Raw genomic sequence first — 14,120 nt, forward strand, 5'->3', positions numbered from 1 at the left:
CTCATACGCCCGATCACCCGGGGAGGGGGCGGAGAGGAGGGAAAAAGGAAAGAGGCGCCGCCGCGATAGGAGCCCGTCGACGCCTCTGGGATAGGATAGGTTCGGAAGGGATGGGACGGGGAATAGCACCTTAACGCTATAGAAGCGAAGAGGGCCCAACTAAATAGAGAAACCAGGCAAAGCCATTACTGTTCCAGCGATTTTGGAGGATTATCCTATGTGGAAGAAAAATCCATCGATCAAATCGCTGGTTATTCGTGACGACAGTTTCGCTGCCGCTGCAATAGCTTTTTTCAGGCTTGAAGTGTCGGAGTAAGTTTTTTTGCCCGTCTTGTATAGGCCTTGGTTTTCACCAGGTGCTTCTAGTAAATGTCGTTGGACGGTGACTCAGGTTCATAATTTTTCCTTGTTACTGCATAGTTCCAGAAAAAAGCCGGCCTCGGTTGCGGTGAGATCAAGTCCTCGCCTGCCAAACCTTAGGTCGCGGGTTCGAATCCCGCCGGGGTAGGTGGCATTCCTTTCCCTGGCATGGATGCTTGTGTAGTGCTTTGTTAATCCTCCGCTGTAAAGGCCTCTATGCGCTGTTTATGGGGAAGTTGGAAATAAATAAAAAAAGAAATGAGAAGACAGTAGTTTCTCTTTCTTTTAACAAAGTTCCTCCAACTACAACGCTTTCCCTGGATTTGTCCCCCTCGTTGGGGCCTATATAAGACTGGCAAAAAAAATTGCATCCGAAACTTCATAACTGAAGATTCCTACTGCAACCCCGGCTAAACTGTCGTCACGAATCTGAATCGACGCGGAGGAAAACCCGGAAAGCTCTTAACCCTTTATAACCCAATGTTGCTTCCAAGCAACATCAAAAATGTTTAAACTTTCAGCTCTATTTAGGAGATATCTAAACTAAATATTATTCTGTTGTGTAAATTTTAATGACGAAATATTTAGATGCCAGGATAATTATCATTGAGTGTAAAATTTTCAAGTTTTCAAATTGAAAAATCTTGAAATTTGATTTCTCCCAGAAACAGCTCTGGGTTAGATAGGGTTAAGCCTTCACTTTCCGCATCGGCACCCTTTATCCTCTTCGTGATGAGACATATACATAAACACGTTCAGACGCGAGTACTTTATCATGCACATGTGCGCTCTTTATAGCAAGGAGAGTTAGTGAATCGCTTGATAGTGCCCTCTATTCCACTCAACTCTTCTCCCATACGTACTCAGCCTACTCATGTGAACCCACGCCGCAGAACAGCGCAGCTCTCGGTGAAGCAGCAACGGAGTGCATGGACCTCTTCAACTCTTACAGGGGAAGTGGTATTGTTGGTGAAGAGTTATGCTAAGAGCAGGCGTTGCGATGGAATGCAAGACAAAGCGTTGAATACTGGAAAGGAGGTTGGAGAAATAGGGGTTGAGAATTACGTCAGTCCACGACTGTTAGTTTCTGCCTCGCTTATATACCGCAGGCTGGATGGGAGCTGCTCTGTGATTGGCTCTATCTTTGATGGTTCTTTTCCAAGCGCTGTGAAGGAAGTATCCATCTTCTCTATTGAAATTCAACTGTGTTTTTTTGAATTTCTATTGCTTCCCTGATTTGCCTAGGGAAGTATTGGCACTCCTTAACTAAAAGTTTATTTTCTTCAAATTGGATGTCGTGGCCAGGTTCCGTTCATGCATGCATGTACGGCGATGGCGGAGAGTTGAAACTGTTTGTTCTTGGTCGCCCTTTGGTGTTCTTTAATCCTTACATGAATGGAGCGGCAAGTTTCCCTTACGTAGGATTTTCCGCAGGATCAAGGCACCTTGTATACCACCTCATATAGTTATTGCGGAATGATGTCTTTGGGCCCGGGGAGGAAGTCCCTTATCTTGGTCACACATATGAGTCCTTCGACCTAAAGACGCTGGCAGGATAGCCATGGAAAATGTCGTCTACAAACAAGCTGACGCGGAAGAAAACGCTGAAGAAATGCAGAGATCAAACCATTGTCGCGGAAACCTACGTTCTAGCATTAAGTGGTATGGTGTTAGAACTACGTCTCAGGACGTTAACTTATCTTTATATTCAAATTCTTGACGAAGCAATGATTAAACTCTCACGCAAAATACTTATCATGCTCGGTGTGATAACCCTGGTGATAAAGTCTCACTGCTACGATAACAAGCATTCGAAGTCAATCAATAATCAATCATTCAACCACCATCAATATTGTAACCTACGACCTTGTACGCTTTATAAGTGAACTCGTACATTCAGCATTAATAAGGAGTTTTATAAAAGATAGGATTACCAAACATACGAATTTTTTTCATTGATATTAATTTTATATTTCTCATAATTTTTATCAGTTGTGAGATCTCTAGACCTTATCAGATTTAGTCAAAATACTATTTCTTTATTTTTAACTAGAAAATGACCAAAAAAAGGCAAAAGTTTTCAAAGTTTTCGACATTCCTAACCTTGGTGGTTCTTTCATTTTCTTTGAAGTATTTCATCTTTGACTGCTTCTGCTTTTAATGCTCACCAAATTTACAGTAGGTATTAAAGGAATTAGCTGACGAAAATCTTAGGTAAAATTTTTGATCCACTCATGGGACTTACGCTTTAAGTAATTTAATCCATTAGAAATTTCTCAGTTACTTACTTGATCATTTCTTTCCGCATATATCAAAAAATAAATTAGTTGCAGAAGAATGATTGCTGGGAGATGAAAACTTGGTAAAGATATTTCTTGCCCAAATAAGGTTTGAATGGCTTGGAATACGATTTTTTTCTGGCATATTCTATGGATCCCTCGGTTTTAAACGAATCGTAGTAAAAATTTCGCAATAATATGTCTACTCATATTTTCAGAAATCGATAATAATAATAATAATTTTTAAAATTTTTTGATATAATAATATCTTTATTGCCGAAAATATCAAAGAAGGTACATAAATATTTCTATGGAAATAGTGCCAGAATTTTTTTTCCATAAATTATTTCAATGTCCATAAATAGAAAATGTATAAAGAAATCTCGTAAGAATAAATACACTCATTGGAACAAATTAAAGAAAAAGAAATTTCAATCACATGGTCCTGCTAAGCAATTGCTTATCAGCAGGTTCCAGATTTTTACACAAATGGATATGCTTTCAATTATAAAAATGTATGCACAAATATGGCAAAAAAATTCACAAAAAGTAAAATTGAAACAGAAGGTAATAGTTTTAAAAATATTCCAATTGTATCAGCAATGTCACAGGTACAAAATAAAAATGAATAATAATAATAATAATAAAAAAGTGAGTATCACAAATTATTGTTATAAATAGTAAGCAGTAATTCAACGACAAAAAGATGCAACGCACACGAAGTACTACAGTAATAACCGTCATAAGGTTTTAATGTAAATTGAAGTAGCAAAAGAAGTCACGGGGCGTCTATAAGTTAAATATTTCTTTTTACTCGCTTCTGAAATAAAACGTAAAAAAAACCTTCCAGAGACTATTTCATAAAAGGAATTGGATTGACATTAGTCTGAGTATAAAAACATGAAGTGGGGAAAAAAACCTACTTGGCGTCTAATCTACACCGTACTACTAACTTAGGGATTGAGAATCGATAAAAATTATCGATTTTTACTCGATACTCACTCCATCAGATTAGAATTGATAATTTCAGTTGTTTGTGGCTTAGGTGACCCATATTACTGTCTATAAAAATTGGGAAAATAAAGCTACATAGCGTGAAATGGACACCATGCTACTGACGGAGGCTTGAGATTCAATATAAATTATCGATTTGTATTGGATAGTCACTTATCAAGAAACGAAAAATAAGCCTAAAATCAATTATGTTAGCTAGTGCTTCGCAAGCGATCTTTATGTGTGACTATAAAGATATGAAGTAAGAAAAGAAGGCTACTTTCTGTCCAGTCGATGTTACTAAAGTATGCCTCGAGGATCTATACGATTTATTGATTTCTTCTTGACACTTATTACGTTAATGGAAAAAAAACAAGCTTTAGATCGATTAATTCAGCATGTATGTATCGTAAGCGACCCGTATTCCTGAGTATAATAGCATGGAGTGGGAAAAGAAAGCTACTTGACGTGAAATCGACACCAGACAACTAGGTAACAGATGGCTTTAGAATTGACATAGATTATCGATTTGTATTCGATTCTCAATTTATTAAAAAAAGCCAAGAATCGATTATTTAAGAAATACATATCGATGCATGTATCGTAGGTGACCCATATATCTTGACTGTGAAATCATCAAGGATAGGTAAAAAGGAAGTTACTTGGCATTGAATATACATCTAGGTAATATGCTACAAATAGAGGACTTAAGAATCGATATAAATAATCGATTTCTACTCGATACCCCTCCGTCTACAGCAATAAAGTCCAGAATCGATTGTTTCAGCGTGTTTATATCGTAAGCGATCTATATCTCACTGGCTCATGTGTAGCGGAAGCGCTGCTGCACAACAATACTGAGCATATACCTACTTCGGCGAGGAAGAGAGGTTTTGAACGGAAGGAGGAGGAATGTTTGATGCCGAGGGAGCGCTCACGGTTGAATACACGATGCGTGAATGCGGCGGCGATGATGATGCACGGGTGCAGTGGTGCATGAAGCGTGGTGCTGATGCGCCCACCACTTATTACGCCACGTTAATTCCGACGCTGCCGTGTTTTCAGAGTCGCGGAGACATTTTTTGTATCTCAACGCCCTTTCCATTCCTATATCCACCATATCTATTGTCCGTTTCATAATATTTTTTAAAAATTTTCATCTCTTATATTTCGCCTTTTTTACCGCTTTTTTGAATTTCCTACGGGATCTACGTTTCCGCAACAATTCGCCAAACACCACACACACAAACGCAAACGCCATCTAGTTTCGCGTTAATGAAACACACACGTTAGGAAGAATAAATAAACAGGAAGCGAAGCAGGAAAACCTCTCTGATGTGGGGCGCATTCCGCATATTGGAACGGTTAATTGTCGAATCATTCTAGACCTCGCAACACTCCGATAGGTCCTTTTTGTAATGAATGGAGGTGGCTTTCCAACTGCATCCTTATTCCGTGAAGGAAGAGAAAAAAAACAATTGAATGCCATACCCCGCTAGCGGTCCTCTCACCGAGGCCACGAGAGAGTTCAGGTCGCCAGGTCACGGACAAGGGGATTTCACGCGATAACCTCTCGGATTTTCCGTCAAATCAAGCGAAGTTCTCAAGCATTTATTTTTTAATTTCCTCTCCTCGCGCTTGGATAGACAATCAACCTGAGCATTTAGCTATGGGATGGGCTTGCTCCCCGTGGTGAATAACAATAGGAATTGGTAGCTAGCTTCAAACTCCTCCCAGGAGACAGATGGGGACGAAACCAGTGATTTCCTTTGTTGGTGTGCTCTGAAAATTTCTTTTCCTTTTCACTCCCGCAGATCGCGCTCCGGAAGGCTAAGCAAAATTGTTTCCCATTTCGAGTGACAACTCTGTTTATGGCTGCGCCGTGATGGTTTATTCTGCAGTAATAAAATTTCCGGTAAAAATATAGGGCTTAAAACTAATGAATAACTCGATTGCCTACGCTGGCTTGAGCCGCGGCTGATAAAAAATAACAATGAAAATTCTCCGCGTGAAAAACAAACTGGCGAAAAATTATTTATTCGCCGGGATATAGATTAAACAACGCTAAACCCACAGGGTAATGCCACCAACGTACGAGCTAAATTAAGCAAAAGATCATTTTCCAATTTAATATCTCAATAGTAGCAATTCCGGTAGTTTAAATACGTGCGCATTAAGAGTTTAAAAAAAGGCTACATTCGGATTGTGTATGTATGAAAAATGTAAAAGACTAACTCACACCATCTCCTTAGGCAACTATGTAACCTTCCTACCTTCTACCCCTTCCACTCGAGAAAATCTCCCTATTTCACGGCCTGTATTTTTATTATGCAGGGACCGAAAAAAAATATTGCTGGATGCTGCTCGGCTCTTGCCATGATAAATAAACCTCTGGGGATTCTCAGAAATGAAAAGTTATCTAAAAATTGTGTCATTAGACCCAAATGGGTCTAAAGGGATTTTACGAGCGACTGTGGGCGAATATATATATGTATATGGTTTCATTTATATTATATGTATGAACGTGAATCAGGGGAATTTTTCGGTGATGCTGAGAAATGAGAAATGACAAGTGGGAAAAGGGTTCTGTGAAACGAGAATGGAGAGAAAGAAGCAGAAAAACGTGGATATACGTGGCAGAGCGGAGTAGAAAGAGTTTGGAAGGCGAACAAGTGAAGAAGGACGCTGGGAAAAATCGCGAAACGGGTTGCGAAAAAATTCATCGCGAGGAAACGATGATACCATTCCCTGGTTGGTACAATTAGAAATTATGAAACAGATCATCGCAAACACAGAAAATTAAGATCATTGCAATTTACTGCTAATTAAGGAGTTAACCTAATGGGATCAACACCTAGATTGTGCGGGAAGCGTGGTTTGGGTGGATAAAATATAAAACTTTTTTGGCAAAATTGTGACCATGATGTTAAATTTGACAATTCATCCTCTCTTACAATAAACTTTGCCAACAAAAACACAGAAATACCTTTTTTATTTGTGAGATGAGTGAAAATGGATGGAGCTATACAACATTTTGTTTTAATGCTGCAACAATGATTTAAGTGAAAAGGACGACGGAAAAAAATGAGGATCATAAACACAGGTACTAATTAGTAATTGTGATTTGAAATGGTGAGAGAAAAACAAAGCAAACAGCGAAGAGAACTGGAGGAAAAATGGATCCCTCACATAAATTGTAACAATGTAAATATATATTATAGAAAATAAAGATAATTTGTTACATTTCACAAGTATTATATATGTATTGAATAAAAAGGTTTCATTTACATGCAAGGAAAGGAAAAAAACTCCCTTCAAAGCGCGATTAGTCGATGCAGAACTTTCACATGAAGAAATAGTGTTAGAATTTTAAAAATTATACATTTTCTAATTACGATTCTAATAAAAAAAATAGCAATCAGTAAATGTTCCATGCAGTTTTTCTCTTTTATGGATATTCATAGGCAGTGTAAATATGTCAGCCGCTAACACAAGGAATATTATTTAGAGGGAACATTATTTAAATTAAATCAAATTAAAAAATGCCATCCTCATTGCGGTCCACAATCCTATTCAGTTTTACCTGAATTGATTCAGTAAATTTTATAAAAGACGTAATATAACATAAGGAGGGATCTCTCAACCATAGGATGGAATAATAGATTTCAATATCGGAGTAGTTTTTAATGAGTTGTGGAGTATTTTGTCTTAGAGATCAAAACTGTAAGTACGTTTCAATATAAATGCATTCACATCCGCTTTAAGAAATAAAAATGCTAAGAATTTCCTTTCAAATACAACATATGTAAGTGCAATGTTTTGTAATTGGCATCCATTACATACCTTAATATCCAATCCTCAAAAAATAAGGAGATATTTAATATTTTGATCTTTGATTAAAGAATGAAACTATTGCCAGCTCATTAGGTACATCTAGCGTGCGATGAGGCATTATAAAAAAAAATCTCATAATAAATGAGCAGAATATATTATACAAGGTACTAAATCGGACTTAGCACTGTTTAAGTGGTATAATCTCCGAAAAACGCAAAGCTTAACTGAAGCCTAGAGTTCGGCAGTGGGATTACGGACGCAAATACCACGTAAACAAAATTATTTTAAATAGGAAAAAATTGAGGCTAAAAATGTTCGTATTATATACATAATCCCGAAAAGCGTTGAATAATCCTCGTTTATAAAAAACCCTGCCGAAAAGGAAAAGGGATGAAATGATAAGGAAGTGAGCTTCCTTCACGGAAATGCGTAACAAAAGTATACAATAGATAAATAGATGTATAGATATGGTCCCGTTGATATGATATTACATATAAAGGCCTCGTCAAATAAATAAGGTAACATAAAATGGCAGTACATATTAAAAAAGTTAGACAATATTATCAGTCATTTGGCAGGAATTCTCTTACATTGTACAAACTGTTGTGAAAATTATTTTTTGGAATTTTGGGAGTTTTGAGTTTGGAATTGGAGGAGGTAGCCCTCATTAGAAAGAAGTGACTGCCAGAGAGGTTCCAATATTCAGGAAGAATCCCCAACTATCCACCCTACCATCACCTCCTGCTCCACCAGACTTTCAGTTGAAAATAAACTCTTGTTATAAATATTTTTTTCAATTTAATTTTAAAACACACCAGTCTTTGATAATTTTTATTTCAAATGGTAAATTGTTAAATAATTTGCAACCCATGCATGTAGGCCCATTGATGAACAGAGTAGGATTGTGTAGGTATGTTGGAGATATTCATTTCTTATGCCATGGTTAAGGACATTTTTATTTGCCTTAGAGTTAAATTTATCTTCAAAAGTTTTTTGCTAGTAATAATGATCCATACTCATAGATGCAAGATAAAGGTATAATTTTAAGTTTTTTTTCCGAGTGTAATATGCATGGACAAACGAGTTCCGGCAGTATTCCGTGCTTTTATGGACGACTTTGCGTAATCCCGCCTATTGCATCTTATTGCGATTAAATTTTATGCAAAACTCGTACAACTCCACCGCTCTTAACATCGTGAAATTTGGCAGACGACCTTTACATAGCGTGCTGTCTCATCAAAGGGCAGAGGAATTCAACACCGCGTCGAAATATCGAAAGGAAAGTAAAAATGGACGAATATCTGCACCCAATCACCTCACTCCATTATATCAAACAACGAAAAAAAAATGAGCTGATAAAATTCCACGAAAACCAATTCTGCTGTCCAAGCGAATGAATTGGTACCGAGAAATGAAGCGTCATCTCTGGGATAACGAGTGGACCATAGAGGTAACCAGACCAGAGGAGCGGATGTCAACGGTCTTTTAGAGCCATTATAAGTAGCCTTCAAAAGGTAGACATGGAGTGCATACTGACATGTTTTATAATTAAAAATTCTATCAAGCTTTAAAGACATCGTGCTAAAACAAAGATGATAAAATTATTTAAATAAATACATACGATATTCCTCGATTATGAAATTAATTACAACTTAGGTTTCTGCTTTACCACAGCATCTTCATGGTGTATTTAATAACATTGAAATCTAGGTAGTTATAAATTTTAAAATCGTGGAAAATTGGAATTATGCGTTTCAATATGGGAAAAATCACGCTAGATAGTTCGAATCTTTTTAAAGAGGATAAAAATAAACCACTGTTCTAATATTAATAGCCATTTGATCAAAATAAATCGTAGTTGGTATGGCATCTAGAGGAGGCGACCGATAGCTGAGGACTTTTCAGCCATATGGGATTAGTAGGGAAGGAAGGTTGGAGAGAAACCCAGCGTCGGGTATGGCGTCCTCTAAACGAATGGCACCAAGGGGACATCAGCTTAACGTCCCATCCGACGGACGGAGTGTTGCACTTCAAATTTCACCACCCACAAAACAATCAAGCAGGGATCGGGCAGTCTCTGTGAAATATGTATGCTATCGCCGAGAACCATGGACCACGGGGTAGGATGTAAACACTCTAGCCACCATATCAATATGAGCCTAATTTTTATTTCCTAGCATAGGCTAAATGAATATAACTAACGATGGATTTGCAGTGATATAGATTTTACACGTTTCTCTAATTATAAAATTTAAGAATTTACATTAAAAAAGGAGCAATATTTTTAAATCTTAGCGTAATTGAAATAATATTCAAAGTAACTTTAAGGCTAGGTCTAGCACAGAAGCACTACAAGGTAGGTTTTTTTTCTCCGTTTAAATTAGAACATTCCATTATAATTTTGGGATGTAATTAATTCAACTATCAGTAATGAATAAGTATAAAGTTTATCACAATAAAGATGAATATTAATTGGCCTTTCCAAAATATAATTTAAGTGAAGATGATAAATTTACCTCTTATCTCAATTAATATTCCTCATATAATTAATTGCTATCCCTTTATCACCTTCTATCTTTTCCAGGATGAATGCCAAAGTGTTTGAACAAACTAAACATATTACAACTAAACGTAGGCCTAGAGCGAATTAAATAGCTTTTCTGACTGAAATTTGACGTACTATATATGTGGTCTTTTAATATTTATCTTAGCTAAACAGGGTTTGAAAAGCACACGATTAATGAAAATGCGATTCTTCATTGTTTTTTTTTTTTAAGTTTTATGATCTTTTTTTTCAGCCATTTGAATCTTAAGATAGTCTTCATGATTCTATCTGAGAGATAAATTTTCCCTTAACTTCGAAATTCCCTACTTATGCACATGCAATATAATTATATCTATTACTATTTACCTTCTCATTGCATTTTCACAAAATTCTACTTCCAGAATATTCAAACAAATGTCCTCGATGCATGTAAAATATATCTCGTCATGCATAGAGAAAATCATTGGAATTCCCGTTAGTAGTAAATGAATTATCGATGGTACAACCTCCTTGGCCCAAAATCCTGCATACGTTTTGGAAATTCGGGTATAGTTACAAGTTAAATAATGTAGGTTGAACCTCATAAGCGTCCATTTATAGAGGTGGTTCAAATTATGGGGGGAATAAATTCTAACCCGGACGAATTTTATGCTCTAATTCTTCGCTTTGAATTGATTCGCTGCTCCCTTTTTATTTTTTCGTTCTTCCCTTTCTTTCCAATTTTGGAGCTAATGGCAACTCCAGGACGAAAGCCGAGGAAAACTACGAAATATTTCTTTTAATAGGAAAATTCGTTCATTGGCTGTAATTAAACGTTACTAATTATCACCCAATTTCTGAGGAACATGAGACGTTGAAATATGATTCATATCATTGCAAAATGATGGTGCGTCTGCTGTTTTCTTGAGCGGATTGATGAGGAAAATGGAATTTCTATAAGATAATTGGAATTGGAATTAACCTTTTTTATTAAAGCATCATTAAGTCACGAACCGCTTCATCGTAAGCCACATTTTTCAAATTTTAAAATTAAAGGTATACCATCATAAATTTTAGACTGCCTCGGTTTCAGTTACTGCAGTCAACGTCAACTATAACCAATAACTTTTTCCGAGATATGACTTTTGACTTTATTATTTCACGAAATATGCTTCCTCTTCAAACTGCAATGTTTTAAAGCGACTTTAAGCTTAACTAATCAATGTTTATGTTGATAAAGGTGATTTCTATTGCGAGAATTCAGGCAAGTAGTATCGTGATCGTTTGACTATGTCTACGTTCACTTTTCTCGCAACTGTCCATTTTAAAGCTGACTTCCATTCTGCGATACAAGCTTATCCTTTCACTACGCTTTCCGCAAAATGGCTTTATTTGAATTAAATTGGCTCCAAAGGGTCGTCACTGTTGAAGCTGTTTCCAGGAGGCTTCGTGAATATCCGGAATTTCTTGTAATATCACCCCGGTGGAAAATTTTGCAACCGTGCCCTCGTGCAGTTTTCGACTGCGAGGGGTTTTGGAAAGTGAAAGGCAGTTCTCAGCTCGGGGAAAGCGGGAAATGTCATGAAAGCAACGAAGCTGGAGGTTGAAAAGTGAGACATGGGTCAAGAGATCAATAATTAGGATGAGCGCAAGCATCTGTCGGTGGCACGAATGTGTGCGGTGGTTCATAATTTCTCGTACACGATAAGGTAAACTGAATAAAAAAAAACTATTGCCGTCCGGTTAACCCTTTTACAGCCAGCTCATTTCAGGTGGGATGTACGAAGACTGCCGAGGCTATTTTCCGGAATTAGCAACATTTCACATTTAAAAATTTTTCAGCTACTTGATTTTACAAATATGTGTCGATTTTTTTCCTAATTCTTAAGATATATTTATATAGTATAGTATTTCTTAGAGATTAGGTTATTTATAATATTAGTTTCAACCAACGTTTCGATTTATTCTTTAAATCATCTTCAGGGCTATGTAAGAAATTTTTTTTATTTTCGTTTTATTCTCTGTATTTTTTTTGTTCACACTTTTTCTTACATAGCCCTGAAGGTGATTTAAAAAATAAATCGAAACGTTGGCTGAAACTTATTTTATAAATGACCTAAACTCCATGAAATTCTATATTATATATTAAACAAAGTCAAGAAAAGGAAAAAAATAATATTAATGATATATTTATATCTTATAACCATAGATAGATTATGGGGGTTTACTTATATTACAGCCTTGAGTCTTGATAATGCTGCAGTGCAGCGAAACATGTCGACTCCAGTGTAATAAATTTTTTATATGGAAAGTGCAAAGTGTATCACTTCATAACTTATATTACAGCCGTTGAAAAGGCCACAATCACGCCCCTTGCAGCTTTCGCTTAACCAGCGAGGGCCAATATATCGGCCCGATGGCAGTAGAGGGGTTAAATATTGCGGAAAATATCATCAGTATACCTTGAGTATGAAAGGGAAACACTGCGTGTTACAAGTGACTTCATACGAAGTACTCGCAAAGTTAAATAACACCAAATATTCAAATATAGATATATATATATTACCCTAAGTGTGGCGTTGGCCATGAAATTTTATTTGGCTTTTCGTATGTCAATGAGGATTCACGATTGTGTTGCGTAGTTCATCTCAGATAAGTGATTTTTAACACCGTAAGAGGTGGTTCACGTAAAAAATACAATCATAATTCAATGAGATAATGTCCGTTTAATGCATTAGGAATATAAAATACAGGTTGGGTTACGTTGCGAAGAACATGACAGATAGACGGCAGAGTGGCTAGGGAACTTCAGGTGACGAAGAAACGAGAGGAGTGGGCACGGCTGCGACAATGGCGCCAGTTTGAAGCGACGAGGCTAAGAATTTTTTCGTTTCCGCTAAACCGGAATTCGAACCCAAATCATTCAATTGAAATATGATATCCTATAACGTTTCAGCGGTATCTTCATCTATTAACTGCTCTTCCTGGCAAACAGTGGCACTTTGGAATTCCCTGTAGAGCCAAGCATTGATTCGCACATTCCTTCCCTATGTTCTCTCCAAGATAATCTTCACTGATATCCCAAATTGCAATACCATTTCAGGTTTTATGAACTCATTCATTCCGTATTCTGATCACAGTGGTTTTCTTACTCATAGGCGCATATCAGTGGTTATGAGAACGGTTACGTCTCTGATGCAGTCTAATCTTGTTTCGTTTTCTCGAGTCATGTTGGGTTGCATGCGTGTTTTATGTCATTTAACTTTGATATTCTCCAAATTGTTTTCAATCTTTCATGCGATATCTTAGGTCTTAGCCTCAGCTAGACAGTCAGTGGCGTAGCAAGGGGGGAGGTCAGGGGGATCCGGACGCCCACCAGATTATAAAAACACCATTACTTAGCTTAATAAAAGAAAACAAAATATTGAAAAATCATAAGTGAGTGTATTGTATGAGTGTTTTATGCCTTTTAACTTTGATATCCTCCAGATTGTTTTCAATCTTTCATGCGATATCTTAGGTCTTAGCCTCAGCTAGCTAGTCAGTGGCGTAGCAAGGGGGGAGGTCCGGGGGATCCGGACGCCCACCAGATTATAAAAACACAATTGCTTCATAAGCTTCAAGCTTCATAAAAGAAAACAAAATATTGAAAAAACATGAATTTACAAAACATTTCTTTGTCTAATGAAGTTCTTTTGATTATGAAAGGTAGTCAAATTAGTTTAAACCCCTATAATTAGTACCCTGTTTCTGAAAACTTTTCCCCTGATTTTGGACCTCCCCGAACGAAATTCCTGGGTACCTCACTGGCTTAGGGGCATCCATTTACAGCTGCCACCCTTTTTATTACTCACTCACTTGTTATACTGATCGCTACACTCTGATATCTATCCACCAATATATTTGAATGTCGTAGTTTTTTTTCATTGGCTAATTAAGGATGAAAATGTGTTGATATTATAAGGAATTAATTTTTCACTGACATTTACTCCAATAAACAAAGTTAAAAAAAATTCAAATGATCTTAATGCTATTTCTATATTTTTTATATTTTCCGTGCCACACATATCCTTGTTTATAATCTAAATTGCATAAAATTAAGGTAAAAATATCACGAAAAAGATAAATTT

This window comes from Ischnura elegans, chromosome 12, assembly GCF_921293095.1.
Source record: "Ischnura elegans chromosome 12, ioIscEleg1.1, whole genome shotgun sequence".
Classification (NCBI taxonomy): domain Eukaryota; kingdom Metazoa; phylum Arthropoda; class Insecta; order Odonata; family Coenagrionidae; genus Ischnura; species Ischnura elegans.